Here is a 12920-nt window from a genome sequence, read left to right on the forward strand (position 1 = left end):
GCGGCGCTCCCTCAGTACTGACTCTCTGACAGTGCGGCACTCCCTCAGTACTGACTCTCTGACAGTGCGGCGCTCCCTCAGTACTGACTCTCTGACAGTGCGGCGCTCCCTCAGTACTGACCCTCTGACAGTACGGCGCTCCCTCAGTACTGACCCTCTGACAGTGCGGAGCTCCCTCAGTACTGACTCTCTGACAGTGCGGCACTCCCTCAGTACTGACCCTCTGACAGTGCGACACTCCCTCAGTACTGACCCTCTGACAGTGCGGAGCTCCCTCAGTACTGACCCTCTGACAGTGAGGCGCTCCCTCAGTACTGACCCTCTGACAGTGCGGCACTCCCTCAGTACTGACCCTCTGACAGTGCGGCACTCCCTCAGTACTGACCCTCTGACAGTGCGGCACTCCCTCAGTACTGACCCTCTGACAGTGCGGAGCTCCCTCAGTACTGACCCTCTGACAGTGAGGCGCTCCCTCAGTACTGACCCTCTGACAGTGCGGCACTCCCTCAGTACTGACCCTCTGACAGTGCGGCGCTCCCTCAGTAGTGACCCTCCCACAGTGCGACGCTCCCTCAGTACTGACCCTCCCACAGTGCGGCGCTCCCTCAGTACTGACCCTCCCACAGTGCGGCGCTCCCTCAGCACTGACCCAACCACAGTGCGGCACTCCCTCAGCACTGACCCTCCGATAGTGCGGCCCTCCCTCAGTACTGACCCTCCGACAGTGCGGCGCTCCCTCAGTACTGACCCTCTGACAGTGCGGTGCTCCCTCAGTACTGACCCTCCCACAGTGCGGCGCTCCCTCAGTACTGACCCTCTGACAGTGCGGCACTCCCTCAGTACTGACCCTCCCACAGTGCGGCACTCCCTCAGTACTGACCCTCCCACAGTGCGGCACTCCCTCAGTACTGACCCTCCCACAGTGCGGCACCCCCTCAGTACTGACCCTCCGACAGTGCGGCGCTCCCTAAGTCTGACCCTCTGACAGTGCGGAGCTCCCTCAGTACTGACCCTCCCACAGTGCGGCACTCCCTCAGTACTGACCCTCTGACAGTGCGGCTCTCTCTCAGTACTGACCCTCCCACAGTGCGGCGCTCCCTCAGTACTGACCCTCCCACAGTGCGGCGCTCCCTCATTACTGACCCTCTGACAGTGCGGCGCTCCCTCAGTACTGACCCTCTGACAGTGTGGCACTCCCTCAGTACTGACCCTCCCACAGTGCGGCACTCCCTCAGTACTGACCCTCTGACAGTGCGGCGCTCCCTCAGTACTGACCCTCTGACAGTGCGGCGCTCCCTCAGTGCTGACCCTCCCACAGTGCGGCGCTCCCTCAGTACTGACCCTCCCACAGTGCGGAGCTCCCTCAGTACTGACTCTCTGACAGTGCAGCACTCCCTCAGTACTGACCCTCTGACAGTGCAGCGCTCGCTCAGTACTGACCCTCTGACAGTGCGGCACTCCTTCAGTACTGACCCTCTGGCAGTGCGGCACTCCCTCAGTACTGACCCTCTGACAGTGCGGCACTCCCTCAGTACTGACCCTCCCACAGTGCGGCACTCCCTCAGTACTGACCCTCCCACAGTGCGGCACTCCCTCAGTACTGACCCTCCCACAGTGCGGCACCCCCTCAGTACTGACCCTCCGACAGTGCGGCGCTCCCTAAGTCTGACCCTCTGACAGTGCGGAGCTCCCTCAGTACTGACCCTCCCACAGTGCGGCACTCCCTCAGTACTGACCCTCTGACAGTGCGGCTCTCTCTCAGTACTGACCCTCCCACAGTGCGGCGCTCCCTCAGTACTGACCCTCCCACAGTGCGGCGCTCCCTCATTACTGACCCTCTGACAGTGCGGCGCTCCCTCAGTACTGACCCTCTGACAGTGTGGCACTCCCTCAGTACTGACCCTCCCACAGTGCGGCACTCCCTCAGTACTGACCCTCTGACAGTGCGGCGCTCCCTCAGTACTGACCCTCTGACAGTGCGGCGCTCCCTCAGTGCTGACCCTCCCACAGTGCGGCGCTCCCTCAGTACTGACCCTCCCACAGTGCGGAGCTCCCTCAGTACTGACTCTCTGACAGTGCGGCACTCCCTCAGTACTGACCCTCTGACAGTGCAGCGCTCGCTCAGTACTGACCCTCTGACAGTGCGGCACTCCTTCAGTACTGACCCTCTGGCAGTGCGGCACTCCCTCAGTACTGACTCTCTGACAGTGCGGCACTCCCTCAGTACTGACTCTCTGACAGTGCGGAGCTCCCTCAGTACTGACTCTCTGACAGTGCGGCACTCCCTCAGTACTGACCCTCTGACAGTGCAGCGCTCGCTCAGTACTGACCCTCTGACAGTGCGGCGCTCCCTCAGTACTGACTCTCTGACAGTGCGGCACTCCCTCAGTACTGACTCTCTGACAGTGCGGCGCTCCCTCAGTACTGACTCTCTGACAGTGCGGCGCTCCCTCAGTACTGACCCTCTGACAGTGCGGCGCTCCCTCAGTACTGACCCTCTGACAGTGCGGAGCTCCCTCAGTACTGACTCTCTGACAGTGCGGCACTCCCTCAGTACTGACCCTCTGACAGTGCGGCACTCCCTCAGTACTGACCCTCTGACAGTGCGGAGCTCCCTCAGTACTGACCCTCTGACAGTGAGGCGCTCCCTCAGTACTGACCCTCTGACAGTGCGGCACTCCCTCAGTACTGACCCTCTGACAGTGCGGCACTCCCTCAGTACTGACCCTCTGACAGTGCGGCACTCCCTCAGTACTGACCCTCTGACAGTGCGGAGCTCCCTCAGTACTGACCCTCTGACAGTGAGGCGCTCCCTCAGTACTGACCCTCTGACAGTGCGGCACTCCCTCAGTACTGACCCTCTGACAGTGCGGCGCTCCCTCAGTATTGACCCTCCCACAGTGCGACGCTCCCTCAGTACTGACCCTCTGACAGTGCGGCACTCCCTCAGTACTGACCCTCCCACAGTGCGGCGCTCCCTCAGCACTGACCCAACCACAGTGCGGCACTCCCTCAGCACTGACCCTCCCACAGTGCGGTGTTCCCTCAGTACTGACTCTCTGACAGTGCGGCACTCGATCAGTACTGACCCTCCCACAGTGCGGCACTCCATCAGTACTGACCCTCCCACAGTGCGGCGCTCCCTCAGTACTGACCCTCCCACAGTGCGGCGCTCCCTCAGTACTGACCCTCTGACGGTGTGGCACTCCCTCAGTACTGACCCTCTGACAGTGCGGCGCTCCCTCAGTACTGACCCTCCCACAGTGCGGCACTCCATCAGTACTGACCCTCCCACAGTGCGGCACTCCATCAGTACTGACCCTCCCACAGTGCGGCGCTCCCTCAGTACTGACCCTCTGACAGTGTGGCACTCCCTCAGTACTGACCCTCTGACAGTGTGGCACTCCCTCAGTACTGACCCTCTGACAGTGCGGCGCTCCATCAGTACTGACCCTCCCACAGTGCGGCGCTCCCTCAGTACTGACCCTCTGACAGTGCGGCACTCCCTCAGTACTGACCCTCTGACAGTGCGGCGCTCCCTCAGTACTGTCCCTCCCACAGTGCGGCACTCCCTCACATTGACCCTCTGACAGTGCGGCGCTCCCTCAGTACTGACCCTCTGACAGTGCGGCACTCCCTCAGTACTGACCCTCTGACAGTGCGGCACTCCCTCAGTACTGACCCTCTGACCGTGCGGCGCTCCCTCAGTACTGACCCTCCCACAGTGCGGCACTCCCTCAGAACTGACCCTCTGACAGTGCGGCACTCCCTCAGAACTGACCCTCTGACAGTGCGGCACTCCCTCAGTACTGACCCTCTGACAGTGCGGCACTCCCTCAGTACTGACCCTCTGACAGTGCAGCGCTCCCTCAGTACTGACCCTCTGACAGTGCGACACTCCCTCAGTACTGACACTCCCACAGTGCGGCGCTCCCTCAGTACTGACCCTCTGACAGTGCGGCACTCCCTCAGTACTGACCCTCTGACAGTGCGGCACTCCCTCAGTACTGACTCGCCGACAGTGTGGCACTCCCTCAGCACTGACCCTCTAACAGTGCAGCACTCCCTCAGCACTGACCCTCCCACAGTGCAGCACCCCCTCAGTACTGACCCTCCCTCAGTACTGACCCTCTGACAGTGCGGAGCTCCCTCACTACTGACCCTCTGACAGTGCGGCGCTTCCTCAGTACTGACCCTCCCACAGTGCAGAGCTCCCTCAGGACTGACCCTCCGACAGTGCGGCGCTCCCTCAGTACTGACCCTCCCACAGTGCAGCACTCCCTCAGTACTGACCCTCTGTGCGGAGCTCCCTCAGTACTGACCCTCCGACAGTTTGGCACTCCCTCAGTACTGACGTTCTGACAGTGCGGCACTCCCTCAGTCCTGACCCTCCCACAGTGCGGCACTCCCTCAGTACTGACCCTCCGACAGTTTGGCACTCCCTCAGTACTGACGTTCTGACAGTGCGGCACTCCCTCAGTACTGACCCTCCGACAGTTTGGCACTCCCTCAGTACTGACGTTCTGACAGTGCGGCGCTCCCTCAGTACTGACCCTCCCACAGCGCGGCGCTCCCTCAGTACTGACCCTCCCACAGTGCGGCGCTCCCTCAGTACTGACCCTCCCACAGTGCGGCACTCCCTCAGTACCGACCCTCCCACAGTGCGATGCTCCCTCAGTACTGACCCTCTGACAATGCTGTGCCCCCTCAGCACTGACGCTCCCACAGTGCATCACTCCCTCAGTACTGACCCACCGACACTATTTTATGCTTGTTCCTGTTCTGTTGAAATATATATTTTCTCCGGATGACGGATATTCTCTAATCTCACTCACTGAATCTCACCCAGGAATGTGCTTTGTGTTGACAGAGTAGCGGATGGGACGATGCTGCCCGTTCAGAAGAGGAAGGCGCCCGCGTCGCCAGGCTCCCCACAGACAGCCAAAAGCGCCCGGACGGAGGAGCCTCCGGGCCGAGCAGGGCACCGCGGGAAGGGAGACTGGAGGAAAGCTGCCGCCCAGACCTCCTCGCCTCCACCCACAGCCTTGTGCAGCCGGGGCGCTGGTGGCCGGCAGAATGCCAGTCCGGAACCGCCGGCTGCCGAAGCTGGGCCCGGGTTCCGGGCCAGTCCGGTGGCCGAGGACGAGGGAGCCCCGAAACCGCGGACCGGCCAGGTGGCGACGGGAGGGATCCTGTTGGACCATGCGACAGACGGCTGCGATGCTAAAAGCCCCAAGCTGGCGACGGCTGCTGTGGGAGCACAGGACGAGGGCGGAAGCAACCAGTTAGCAGGTGAGGGAGGTATGTCGTTAACCAACGACGGTTTGCATTTCTTTAGCGCCTATCTCCACTTCGGCACCTCCCTATTCGCTGTTCAACCAATTGGGTACCTCTTTGTGATGCATTTATGTCTAATACAGGTAGGGAATAGACGGTGAATGGTAGAACCCTCAAGAGTATTGAAAGTCAGAGAGATCTAGGAGTACAGGTCCACAGGTCATTGAAAGGGGCGACACAGGTGGAGAAGGTAGTCAAGAATGCATACGGCATGCTTGCCTTCATTGGCCGGGGCATTGAGTATAAGAATTGGCAAGTCATGTTGCAGCTGTATAGAACCTTAGTTAGGCCACACTTGGAGTATAGTGTTCAATTCTGGTCGCCACACTACCAGAAGGATGTGGAGGCTTTAGAGAGGGTGCAGAAGAGATTTACCAGAATGTTGCCTGGGATGGAGGGCATTAGCTATGAGGAGCGGTTGAATAAACTCGGTTTGTTCTCACTGGAACGACGGAGGTTGAGGAGCGACCTGATAGAGGTATACAAAATTATGAGGGGCATAGACAGAGTGGATAGTCAGAGGATTTTCCCCGGGGTGGAGGGGTCAATTACTAGGGGGCATAGGTTTAAGGTGAGAGGGGCAAGGTTTAGAGGAGATGTACGAGGCAAGTTTTTTACACAGAGGGTAGTGGGTGCCTGGAACTCGCTGCCGGAGGAGGTGGTGGAAGCAGGGACGATAGTGACTGCTGAGATTGAGCTGTTTGCTCAGCTGCTGGTCGAATCTGAGCTGTGCTTTGCTTTGAATTCTGAGCTGCAAGACTGTCCTGTTAAATTGTTCACGTCTCCTTCTAGAACGCATCTTTCTTCGATTAACTTGCAATTTTCAAGTTCAATTCGCTCGCAACAGTGACGTTTAAGGGGCATCTTGACAAATACATGAATAGGATGGGAATAGAAGGACACGGACCCCGGAAGTGGAGAAGGTTTTAGATTAGACGGGCAGCATGGTCGGCACGGGCTTGGAGGGCCGAAGGGCCTGTTCCTGTGCGGTACTTTTCTTTGTTCTTTGATGTGGGACAAACATCAGATGGCTCTTCTCAGCAGTCTCCCACGTCCAGCTTTGAGAAAGTGTACAGTGAAACCCGGGGAAAGGTCTGTGACTGCTGCTAATGCGATATAGATGCAGAGTGCGCAGGAAATGTGGAGCATAAGTTTTGTGACGGTACCGGGCCAGACCCCAATTTATATTGTTGCTAACTTTGCCTTAGTTTAATTGCTCTGTTTTATCACCTTTCCTCTCGAGTCGCCAGGTATCTTTATGATACCGCCACGAGGTTCAAGTTCGAGTAATGATCAATAACTCAATACACCGATTAGTAAGATTTAAATCAAAGCACATTTATTATACACAGTAATCACTACTCATGTATAAATTCTACGTCTAAGCTACTTCTACAACTAACAGGCCTATACTTAGCTTCGGACTGGCCCACCAGGTCAGGGAAACGAATGGCCTTTCGTTCGGGTTCTGAGCCTGCGGGATTCGAAGTTGGTACGGATTGGTAGCTGGGAGCGCCTATCTCGTAGCGAGCGTTGAAGTAAGACTTACTAGATTTCTGCGATGGCTGGACTGGTCACTGTCAAGGGTTGGTTCGCGTTGCTGAGTGACCCGGTCAAGAAGAGAAGCAGAGGGCCGATTTGAACTTTGACTCTATTCTTATAGTCCCCGGGGGCTTCCCGCCTTTCGGGGCGGACCCTGTACCTGGTTCCAGGTGACTGGACTTTGTCCCAATCGCTTGGTTCGATTTTCTCCAATGCTGGAGCGGTTCCCTGATCGATGGGCGGTCTTGAGGTGGTCGTTCACCTCCCATTGTGTAGGCTCCTGCTGGCGCCGACGAGTCTGGGTTGGCTTTGTGTGTCTAAATGTTGCTTATTGTTCCTGGGGATTGCTCATTAATATGCAGATGGCTGGTGTTTTGTTCTGCTGATGGTTGCCGGTATCGATCTTGTCTGGCCTTTCTGGAGGTATATACACACTCAACCTGCAGCTGCTCGTTTGTGTCCTGTTGGCTGACTTTCCCATCAGCCTTTGGCGTTCGCCATTTTGAATCGGGAGTTAGCCATTTTAACTGGCTACAATATCACGAAACCGGACGAAACCCCAACGACTTTTCTGTTTGCGTAACTGTGAAGAAAGATCCTTCACCCCAGGAGTGATCCCAGTGAGAAAAAGAGCCTGTTTATATTCCGGGCTATAAGCTCAATGTAGGGAAAAGTGAGCTCTTCGTAGTGCGACCAGGGAAGAGGGATAGACGACCCACCGTTGAGGAGGGCGGAAAGGAGCTTTCGGTACTTGGGGATCCGGGTAGCTAGGAGTTGGGGGGCCCTGCACAAACTTAATTTGACGCGGCTGGTGGAGCAGATGGAGGAGGAGTTCAAACGAAGGGATGTGTTGCCACTCTAGCTAGCGGGCAGGGTACAGTCGATTAAAATTATGGTCCTCCCGAGGTTTCTTTTTGTGTTCCAGTGCCTTCCTATTATGATTACCAAGGCCTTTTTTAAGCGGGTAGGTAGGTAGAAGCATCATGGGCTTTGTGTGGGCAAACAAGACCCCGAGGGTAAAGAGGGGCTTCCTGGAGCGTAGTAGGAACAGAGGAGGGCTGGCGTTGCCGAATCTGGGTGGCTACTATTGGGCAGCCAACATGGCGATGATCCGTAAGTGGGTAATAGAGGGAGAGGGGGCAGCATGGAAGAGGTTGTAGATGGCATCCTGCAAAGGAACGAGCCTGAGGGCGCTGGTGACGGCACCGCTGCCGCTCTCGCCGACAAGGTACACCGCGAGTCCGGTGGTGGTGGCAACGCTAAAGATCTGGGGGCAGTGGAGACGACACAGGGGGTGAGATGGGAGCCTCGGTGTGGTCCCCGATCAGGGAGAACCATCGGTTCGTCCCAGGAAGGATGGACGGGGGGGTTTCGGAGCTGGCATCGGGCAGGGATCAGAAGGATGGGGGACCTGTTTATAGACGGGACGTTTGCGAGCCTAGGGGCGCTGGAGGAGAAGTTTGGGTTACCCCCGGGAAATGCGTTCAGTTACATGCAAGTGAGGGCATTTGTGAGGCGGCAGGTGAGGGAATTCCCGTTGCTCCCAGCACAGGGGATTCCGGACAGGGTGATTTCGGGTGTATGGGTTGGAGAAGGTAAGGTTTCGGCGATATATCAGGAGATGAAAGAAGAGGAGGCGGCTTTGGTAGAGGAGCTGAAGGGCAAGTGGGAGGAGGAGTTGGGGGAGGAAATAGATGAGGGGCTATGGGCTGATGCCCTGAGTAGAGTTAATTCCTCTTCCTCGTGTGCCAGGCTTAGCCTGATACAGTTTAAGGTTATTCACAGAGCGCATGTGAAAGGGGCGAGGCCGAGTAGGTTCTTTGGGGTGGAGGACAGATGCGGGAGGTGCTCAGGAAGACCGGCGAATCATGCCCACATGTTCTGGTCGTGCCCGGCACTGGATGGGTTCTGGAGGGGTTTCGCGAGGGCTATGTCCAAGGTGGTGAAAGTCCAGGTCAAACCAAGTTGGAGGCTGGTATTATTTGGGGTAACGGACGAGCCGGGAGTGCAGGAGGCGAAAGAGGCCGGCATTCTGGCCTTTGCGTCCCTGGTAGCCCGGCGACGGATCTTGCTATTGTGGAAAGACGCGAAGCCCCCCCAGTGCGGAAGCTTGGATCAATGACATGGCCGGGTTCATCAAGCTGGAGAGGATAAAGTTTGCCTTACGAGGGTCTGCGCAGGGGTTCTTCAGGCAGTGGCAACCGTTCCTAGACTATCTCGCGGAGCGTTAGAATGAGGTCAGCAGCAGCAACCCAGGGAGGGGAGGGGAGGGGGTGTCTCTTTCGGAGGGGGGTATATGGGTGGGCGGGGAAGGGGTTTTCCCTAGGGGCACTTGAAAAAGGAAAAACGTAATCATATGGGAGAGTTAATATGTGCGGGAGGAACCCATTGTACAAGTTCTGTATTATGTTTGATTGATATGCTTATGTTTTGTTCTGTTCTTTTTCTTTTCTGTTACGGGGGGGGGGGGGGGAGTTTAATTGGTTGAACATTTTTGTTGGAAAAACTTTGGATAAACATATTTTTAAAAAAAAAGATGGCAAATGGAATGTTGTCTTTCATTGCTAGAGGGATGGAGTTTAAGACTAGGGAGGTTATGCTGCAATTGTATAAGGTGTTAGTGAGGCCACACTGGAGTATTGTGTTCAGTTTTGTTCTCCTTACTTGAGAAAGGATGTACTGGCACTGGAGGGTGTGCAGAGGAGATTCACTAGGTTAATCCCAGAGCTGAAGGGGTTGGATTACGAGGAGAGGTTGAGTAGACTGGGACTGTACTCGTTGGAATTTAGAAGGATGAGGGGGGGTCTTATAGAAACATACAAGATTATGAAGGGAATAGATAGGATAGATGCGGGCAGGTTGTTTCCACTGGCGGGTGAAAGCAGAACTAGGGGACATAGCCTCAAAATAAGGGGAAGTAGATTTAGGACTGAGTTTAGGAGGAACTTCTTCACCCAAAGGGTTGTGAATCTATGGAATTCCTTGCCCAGTGAAGCAGTTGAGGCTCCTTCATTAAATGTTTTTAAGATAAAGATCGATAGTTTTTTGAAGAATAAAGGGATTAAGGGTTCTGGTGTTCGGGCCGGAAAGTGGAGCTGAGTCCACAAAAGATCAGCCACGATCTCATCGAATGGCGGAGCAGGCTCGAGGGGCCAGATGGCCGACTCCTGCTCCTAGTTCTTATGTTCTTGCAATCACACATTTATGACACCTTAATTGCATCTTTTGCAGACACACTGCCTGCCTGTATGTTAAACCATGATTTTTAATGATTACTGTAACAAATTTTTGTATACTGTAACCTCGATGTTTAATAACATTACTGTATACAGATTTATATATAACATGCAATCTATATAAAAACTTCTTACTTTATCATAGTTTTGTGGAGAAAGTCACAGTTAATATTTTAGCTTTTAAGGTTTGATTGGACCATTTAGTGATATTGTTGATTGCCCAGAACACCGAGGTCAGTGCGGCGCTCCCTCAGTACTGACCCTCTGACAGTGCGGCACTCCCTCAGTACTGACCCTCCGACAGTGCGGCACTCCCTCAGTACTGACCCTCCGACAGTGCGGCGCTCCCTCAGTACTGACCCTCTGACAGTGCAGCACTCCCTCAGTACTGACCCTCCCACAGTGCGGAGCTCCCTCAGTACTGACCCTCTGACAGTGCAGCACGCCCTCAGTACTGACCGTCCCACAGTGCGGAGCTCCCTCAGTACTGACCCTCTGACAGTGCGGCACTCCCTCAGTACTGACCCTCCGACAGTGCGGCGCTCCCTCAGTACTGACCCTCTGACAGTGCGGCACTCCATCAGTACTGACCCTCCGACAGTGCGGCGCTCCCTCAGTACTGACCCTCTGACAGTGCAGCGCTCCCTCAGTACTGACCCTCTGACAGTGCGGCACTCCCTCAGTACTGACCCTCCCACAGTGCGGAGCTCCCTCAGTACTGACCCTCTGACTGTGCGGCGCTCCCTCAGTACTGACCCTCCCACAGTGCAGCGCTCCCTCAGTACTGACCCTCCCACAGTGCGGCGCTCCCTCAGTACTGACCCTCCCACAGTGCGCCGCTCCCTCAGCACTGACCCTCGGACAGTGCGGCACTCCCTCAGTACTGACCCTCTGACGGTGTGGGGCTCCCTCCGTACTGACCCTCTGACAGTGCGGCTCTCCCTCAGTACTGACCCTCCCACAGTGCGGTGCTCCCTCAGTACTGACCCTCCAACAGTGCAGCGCTCCCTCAGTACTGACCCTCTGACAGTGCGCCGCTCCCTCAGCACTGACCCTCTGACAGTGCGGCGCTCCCTCAGTACTGACCCTCTTACAGTGCGGCACTCCCTCAGTACTGACCCTCCGACAGTGCGGCGCTCCCTCAGTACTGACCCTCTGACAGTGCGGCACTCCCTCAGTACTGACCCTCCGACAGTGCGGCGCTCCCTCAGTACTGACGCTCTGACAGTGCAGCACTCCCTCAGTACTGACCCTCCCACAGTGCGGAGCTCCCTCAGTACTGACCCTCTGACAGTGCGGCGCTCCCTCAGTACTGACCCTCTGACAGTGCGGCACTCCCTCAGTACTGACCCTCCGACAGTGCGGCGCTCCCTCAGTACTGACCCTCCCACAGTGCGGCGCTCCCTCAGTACTGACCCTCCCACAGTGCGGCGCTCCCTCAGTACTGACCCTCCCACAGTGCGGCGCTCCCTCAGTACTGACCCTCCCACAGTGCGGCGCTCCCTCAGTACTGACCCTCTGACAGTGCGGCACTCCCTCAGTACTGACCTTCCCACAGTGCGGCGCTCCCTCAGTACTGACCCTCTGACAGTGCGGCACTCCCTCAGTACTGACCCTCCAACAGTGCAGCGCTCCCTCAGTACTGACCCTCTGACAGTGCGCTGCTCCCTCAGCACTGACCCTCGGACAGTGCGGCACTCCCTCAGTACTGACCCTCTGACAGTGCGGCACTCCCTCAGTACTGACCCTCCCACAGTGCGGCGCTCCCTCAGTACTGACCCTCTGACAGTTCGGCGCTCCCTCAGTGCTGACCCTCTGACAGTGCGGCGCTCCCTCAGTACTGACCCTCCCACAGTGCGGCGCTCCCTCAGTACTGACCCTCCCACAGTGTGGCGCTTCCTCAGTACTGACCCTCCCACAGTGCTGTACTCCCTCAATATTGACTGCTCTCTGCCAGCAATTCAAGTATCTCTGGAGGCCCCACGGTTGTCTCTGACATCCGCTGTAAAGTTCAGATTGTGGGATTGGGCTGTGCTGCGATGCCTCCCAATTCAAATAGGCTCCATCGCTTACTCACTGGCCTGCCTGTGCCGAGTAGCGCTTGGGTAAGGTACAGTGGACGTGGAGAAGATGTTTCCACTTGTAGGAAAAACTAGAACCAGAGGACACAATCTCAGACTAAAGGACAATCCTTTAAAAGCGAGGAGGAGGAATTTCTTCAGCCAGAGGGTGGTGAATCTGTGGAACTCTTTGCCGCAGAAGGCTGTGGAGGCCAAATCACTGAGTGTCTTTAAGACAGAGATAGATAGGTTCCTGATTAATACGGGGGATCAGGGGTTATGGAGAGAAGGCAGGAGAATGGGGATGAGAAAAATATCAGCCATGATCGAATGGCGGAGCAGACTCGATGGGCCGAGTGGCCTAATTTTGCTCCTCTGTCTTATGGTATAAGGTCCTACAGATTAATCCCAACGCCTGGAGATTATTTTGGGAGATATTGTTATTTTGCTTGTGTTTGATGGAGATGTACGGATATTCGGAAGGAATTTAACCAATTCTGTTCTGTTCTTCCAGGGGAGCCATGCCCTGCTCGCTCGACGTTGGAAGCACCTCCTGTGGTTTCCGGTGGCTCGGGGTCCGGTGCATCTCAGGGGCCCAGCGCACAGGCCTGCCATTCCCCAGGACCCGAGATGTCCCACGGGGGGGGCCGGGCGGTGAGCGCCGCTCCTTCGGCGACGCCGGGACCGCAGGGGGGAAACCCCAGCGAGGACGAGAAGGACGAAGGCGATCGCAATCTGGTCATTA

The 12920-nt window shown here is 56.6% G+C and overlaps 1 long non-coding RNA gene across 1 annotated transcript in view; it reads left to right on the plus strand.

Moving 5' to 3' along the window:
- Positions 1-12920, plus strand: part of LOC140402978 (uncharacterized) — a 30634-nt gene extending 17714 nt beyond the window's left edge. Inside the window, exons 2-3 of the long non-coding RNA XR_011938204.1 lie at positions 4871-5292; positions 12690-12920. This is a non-coding gene — a long non-coding RNA (uncharacterized lncRNA). The remainder of the gene's footprint in view (positions 1-4870; positions 5293-12689) is intronic.

This window comes from Scyliorhinus torazame, chromosome 26 (assembly GCF_047496885.1).
Source record: "Scyliorhinus torazame isolate Kashiwa2021f chromosome 26, sScyTor2.1, whole genome shotgun sequence".
In the NCBI taxonomy this organism is placed as follows: Eukaryota; Metazoa; Chordata; class Chondrichthyes; order Carcharhiniformes; family Scyliorhinidae; genus Scyliorhinus; species Scyliorhinus torazame.